This window comes from Anopheles coluzzii, chromosome 3, assembly GCF_943734685.1.
Source record: "Anopheles coluzzii chromosome 3, AcolN3, whole genome shotgun sequence".
NCBI lineage: Eukaryota > Metazoa > Arthropoda > Insecta > Diptera > Culicidae > Anopheles > Anopheles coluzzii.
Window position 1 is genome coordinate 41129724 of NC_064671.1, and position 6510 is coordinate 41136233.

A 6510-nucleotide genomic window follows, 5' to 3' on the forward strand; every position below is an offset into this window, starting at 1 on the left:
TCACATTTTCTTCGAAAATATAGTTGATAAATAGTTATTTTTGATGAAATTTACTGCTTTTATCCAATTAAATATCTATTTAATACAATTAGGGTAGAAAATTTGAGTAATTCTATCTTTTTAGTGATTTCAAACTATGATCAAAAATGTAATTATTTTGCACTTTAACATTTGTTGGAGAAAATTGTACCGATTTGACATATGAACTGAACTGTCAAAATAAAATATTTTAACAACTCAAGTTCTCATAACTCGAGGATCGCGTAACTCGTAAGAATGTAAACCCAATCTTGCATTTATTTTTCATTTATTTACAAAAAAATCTTCAAAATGTAAGGAAAGGGTATTTATTCCTAGACAATATATTTGCTACATTTTGTCATTACTAGTTAATTTAGACCGGTTAATTTAGCGCAATCGAATTTCTAGGACATATAAAAAACCAACGCATGTGATATTTTAATTTATAGCAGTAAATAGCGTATATTGATACTTGCCCGTGTTTTTACCAGGTAACTTGTACAGGTGATTTGTTCAGTCTAATTTCATGTTAAATTCTTAGTCCAAGTCTTCAAGAATAGGTCACAGAGTGCCAAGCCCGTTTATTATGCTAGGGATATATCTCTCTAGTAGTTTTCAGCTTCCACCAGAGACTTCAAACCGCCAAAGGATAGGAATGGTTAATAATTTTCACCTTTTACATTTAATATTTTTTTAATATTTTTTACAAAACATACTTGTTTTTATTGCAGTCTAATGTGTATCGAGCGTTTGTATTTGCACAGAACTACTAAAGTTGTCGTTTGAAGGCTACATGAGGCAATGAGGCAATGATTGTAGCATTTTATTTCAAGATGATGGATTGCATTTCTTTATTTTTTTTTTATTTCATGTTTCCTTTCAAATTTTCCTGAATACTTTAGCTATGACAACTTATAGAACTGTCTTAAATTTAAAATCCAAGCATACGAATTATGAATCTGTATTAAATGAATCTGAATCATATGAAAATAGACGGCAATAAATGAAAAGGTAAGATTCCACGACACGATTGTTTAAATGCGAATATTTCCCTTTTCATCGACAAAAAATCCAACGTTTTCGCCATTGCACAACACAAATGTAGATACGCAAACGGCATATTTAGTAGACGCACATACCTTGACTCCTAAGAAATCGTTAAAAACATTTAATCACCAGTTCTTGTTTATACAAATTACGGAAAATTATGTTTATAAATATCTAAATACACCACACGCCGCACCACGTTGCAAAAAGATTATAATTAAAGGTGTTATAAAAAATAAAAAATAAAAATATAATAAAATTATATACAATTATCTTTGTTCAATTTTTTGGAGCTGATCTATTTGACTTTGAAGTGGTAAAATATTTTTAAAAAATGCACTCACCATTGTTGCTGTCTCTAACAATCAGGATAGCTTTTCTGTTTTGTGTTTGTTCACATCCTTTCTTCTCGTAAATTGCTCCTTCTTCCGGCAATGCTACGAGTGCGTTGCATCCAAAAGAAAGCCAGAACACCACGATAGCAGCTAGTAACTAAATGACAAAATTATTCACCGCGACCAAAAGCGTCAACGGAGACCCGTCTACCTGCCAGCTGCCAGCCAAAAACCCGGCCCTGTGTTGCAACCGGGAGTCTCCACAAGACGGAGAGCCGATGAGCTTTTAAAGCTGAACTGCTTGCCCAAAAGCTGGCTGTCTAGTGTTGCCGTACACTGCTGCACTGTGGAGTAATGTCGAGTAATGGTGGGAGTGTGCTTCGTGCTTCTTTCCGGTACCCACAAACTGGGTGTTTTTTTGGAGGGAGGGAAGCAGGACGAACGTGTGCGAAACGTGTGAGAAATACAAGTTTGTTTTTACGATTATCACTTGGCATCATTTGAGTTATGTTGGGCCATTTATTTTGGTGGCGGTGCCCCCTTTTTCCCCTCGTTACCCTATTCGGGTTTGTTGTCGGTGTTCCGTGTACACATGGACAAGAGGAGGGCAACATTTATTCAAAGAAACGTTCGCTTCTTTCCATCCCACCTCGGTACATTGAAGTTGCACAGTGAGTGTGGTGCACAGTGAAAGAAGGATGACGCACCGTATAAAATGCATCTGCCAAGCAAGTGCAGCGGCCCGAGGAAAGCCAGCGTTGGTACGAGCAGAAGCTGTAGCAGCATTATTGACTTCTTACCCTTTTACATCCTCAAAGGCGTGAATAACTCCATAAGACGTTTAGTAATAATAGAATGGGTTCGACTCGGTTGGATCGCTTTACGATAATTGCATTTGATTTTTCTGTAAACTTGCATAAATCGCATGCATTCTATTAAAAGCCTAATGAAGTGCACCAAGAAAGGAATTTTATTCCAGCAGAGATTGAATTTAACATCCATTCTGCTGTAAAGCATCGCAGTGCATCGCCTTGGAACTGCACATAACATCTCATCATCATAGCTTATCGTTTTGGGAGGAAAAAGGCAATCCTTCCTTTTGCTTATACGAAGCTCCCCAACGCTTCCCAACGCTCCCAAATTCAACTTCCACAGAAAGAAAAATGGAAATCCCTCCCAAAAAGGTGAAATACACAGCACGACTTCATAATAAACCCGTTGCTTCTTACACATTTGCATTGTTTTATCTATCCGGGACAGGGAGATGGTGCTCACATTTTTGGGACACACACTCCCAATGAGGAGGCAGCACCCGATGGCACACACATAAATAATCCCCGGGCTTCATAAACACACATACGCTGGCTTCTTCTTCTTCGCTTGCGCTTGCCATCGTGCAGTGCACAAGCTCACATTTGTACTGATTTCAGTTCCGGCAGGCTGATCACCCGCTACTCTGGCCCCTCTTTCCCAGTCCCCTGCGGAGGGTGATTTTGCTAAATGAGCGCACGGGATGATGAACCACACCCGTGTGCGGGGTGACGGTTTTTAGCAAACCAAGAACGTTTTCTCTTCTTCCTGCTTGCTCTTGTGCATTGTTGTGCGGTGAAAATTGCACCAATGGATGACGTGTGCACGTACGAGACTTATGCTTGAATTTACGATGGGGGTTTGGTGTATTTAAAAGCGTAATCTGAACCGCCCCGTCCTCGTGAGATGTGCTGAAACTGATATGCTTTCTTTCTTTTTTTGTGCATATGCGTTTGCATACCCTAATGAATGTGGTATGGGTGTTTGGGTGGGTGGTGGTGGGCAACCTCAGAAAGGTGCTCTGTTTCTATGATGATATGTTGTTGATGAAGTTGAAAAGATATGTGCACGGATGAGAGGAGAGCATTAGTTAATAATGCTCTCTTATTTCCGAGGGAAAGGCAATAAATCATCGTTCGATTTATGATGACGGTTATAAATCACAAAACTGGCACTGGATGTCTTGTTGTTCGAGGCCAGCGCAATGTGTCACATGAGTTAATAGCAAATGGACGTTAAAATTTAAGACTCTAAATTAGTGTGTACACAAGCAACAATTCACCGGTATGTATAAAGTGACGTTTCCTGTTAAAGTACTTCATTGAAATTGGTCGACAGCAAACAATAATACTAAAAACAAATGTGTATGCACTGAAAAGATTAAACAATATCCTTGACAGATGTAGAAATAATAACATTATTGCAAAATTTAAATGGCTAGTATAGGACTTATATGGAGAGAACAGCAAACAATGCTTCAAAATGGCCACAATTCTATGTTTTGTTAAATATCAACATAAGCCTGGTCTTTGTTGATCTTCTTCTTCTTCTTTGGCACAACAACCGCTGTCGGTCAAGGCCTGTCTGTACCCACTAGCGAAGTGAGCTTGGCTTTCAGTGACTTATTGTTAACATAGCAGGATAGTCAGTCCCACGTATGAGGGCACGTATTCGGGACTTGGATATTGATATGGGTCCTACGTATTCGGGACTTGAACCAATGACGGGCATGTTGTTACGTCGTAACAGTTGACGACTGTACCACCAGACCGGCCCCGGTCTTTGTTGATAGACCGATATTATTTAAAAGTATTTTGAAATATTTTTACAAAATATTAACTTTCTTCCGTTAAACGCTTGCAATCGATCGATCTGAGAAGGTGAGTGAGAGTTTTACATGTATTTTACATGCAAGTACATCTCACATATTTTCAAATGGAGCATTTGAAATTGTCGGTATATTTTTATTAATTGTTTCAATAGAACAATCATAACTTTTCAGCTAAAATATATGTAGTAATTTTCATTTTGTTCTTATAACTATTTTTACTTTGAATGTTTGTTAGTGTTTCTTATAAATTATTGCATTATATTCCACGATGATTTTGATCAACATATATCATTATTTTTCATATGACCAAAGTGGTTAGTTATTGCTGCTGTAACATGTATGCCAATACATTTCTGCGCGCAAAAAGTTGATAAAAGTTGGTAAAAGTAGCAAAATTTACCAACGACTGGTCATTTCTGAGCTCTTTTGAAGCTGTAACACTGCATAACATCCTTGCAGAACTTCCAATTAGCTGAATGTAATTAAAATCATTACTAACTACTAAATGAACCAAAGAAATCTAGTACAAAAACACTTCTTTTTGTGATGCAAGCAATGCCGGTGGAGATGGCGTTCAGCCCAAACAGTTTGTTTGCACCATACAAAGCATGGAGACATTTTCCTTAGTTTTTTTTTTAGAACTACTTGTAAGCGTAGTTTTACCAATCATAATCATAACCATTTTCCTATCCTTGAATTGTTGCCATCGACGACTTCTAAAGTTGTTGTTGGTAAATTGTTTCGTTTAAAAAACAAATATTTTTTTTCGCGTGTTTCAACATTATTGTTTTTCAACGCTATATTCGGTTTGTTGGCCTCAAAAGTACTTTAACCTATTCGTTGAAACAATCCCACTTAGATAGGAATTTGTTGACAGGAATAATGGTGGTGCCATTAGCAATTTTGTATTTGCCATGGTGTGTTGCAATCTGTAATTTTCTATCGCTTTCTCGATCCCTTAGAGTGTTTTATATAGAAAAGCGAGCCACAGACCAATTATGTCTATTTATCGGCATATACCAGGATGTAGGCTAACTTAGGATGTATAAGAACGCTTTCGAGGTCTACACTCTCAGGTCATGGATAGCCTTCTCTAGCAGCAAATTGAATAGGAGATTGGTGATCCCATCCATATGGTCCAAACCATACTTGGTTGGTATTTTCTTCTCTACTTGTATATTGTTAATGCGATGGTGTAAGAGCAACATGAATCTTTGAAAAATCATCAAATTATCTTCGAAATAAAATTATGTGAAATGGAATTAAAAATTGGCAAATTTATTTGAGACATGACATCGAAGTAGAAACTTTAGCTTCAAATTGGCATCCTGTTGGGAATAAGAATCAATTGGAAATCTCACATTGACAGAATACTCAGCATAAACGAAATGTTATTGTATATTTTGATATAATGTTCAAGAATAAATAAAAAAAACTTATAAAGAGAATCAAATAATATATATACTTCCAATAGAGATGCTTCCAATCGATACCGAATTAAACAAATGAATCTATGAAACAACGTGGAAAAAGGCCTTGAAAACTAAAAAAGAGCATCGAAAAATTACAATGAATCCTACAAATCTAACTGGAAAATTAACTTGACGTTTTCCAAGGAGGAGAACTAGCACAATTCGGAATGTCTGGAAGCGCAACAAACGCACCAACTGTTAAAGAGACATTTCAAAACAGTATCTGCAAGATTTTGTATCTTAGAAAGGTTTCAAACAATATACATTTAACTTTGAAAAATCTTCAAACGGAGAGAAGCTACAAACAATCCTAAAAAAACTATTTTAAAGAGAAGTATCACACATTTTTTTTGGTTATTTAAAGAGTAAAAGGTCAACAAACATGACTTCATCGAAGTGTTAAGACAATTACGCCAATCTATCAAATAGGAAATAATGAATAATGTTTCTTTTTCAAAGGTTTAGCCAGCCGCTACACTAGCTTCCCTCAGCAGTCGCTTACAAAGTTGATCAAGCTCGAAGCCGTTAACCATCAAAACGTGCTCCAGCGCCTGTACCTCCTGCATGCGGCGAAGGAGAGGAACGGGCCCTTTTTTTCGCACCTAAACCCCACCCGAAAAACGGATTATTAATTACACCCCCACACAGGTTGCAAGGTTGTATCGAGAGAGGAAGCGCAAAAGCGTGCGTATCGTTTTGATGAGCAAACGGCCGGCACCTGACAGGGGTTTTAATTAAAACGGGTCAGGCCCGCTTAATTTTGCTTTACCGGTGGTGTGCTGCTGGGACACGTCCACTGGTACCATCCACTGGCCATTGTGTGTGGAACGGTTTAAAGCACTGATTGTTATTAGCCATGGAGGATCGGTGCGTATCGGTTCTAAAGGTAAAAAAATGATGAATTTATCTAGGGTAGAATTCAATGTAAAATGCGTTTTCAACAAGCCGCACTTTAAAGGATAAACATATCATAGAATCCATAGGCGAGTTTTAA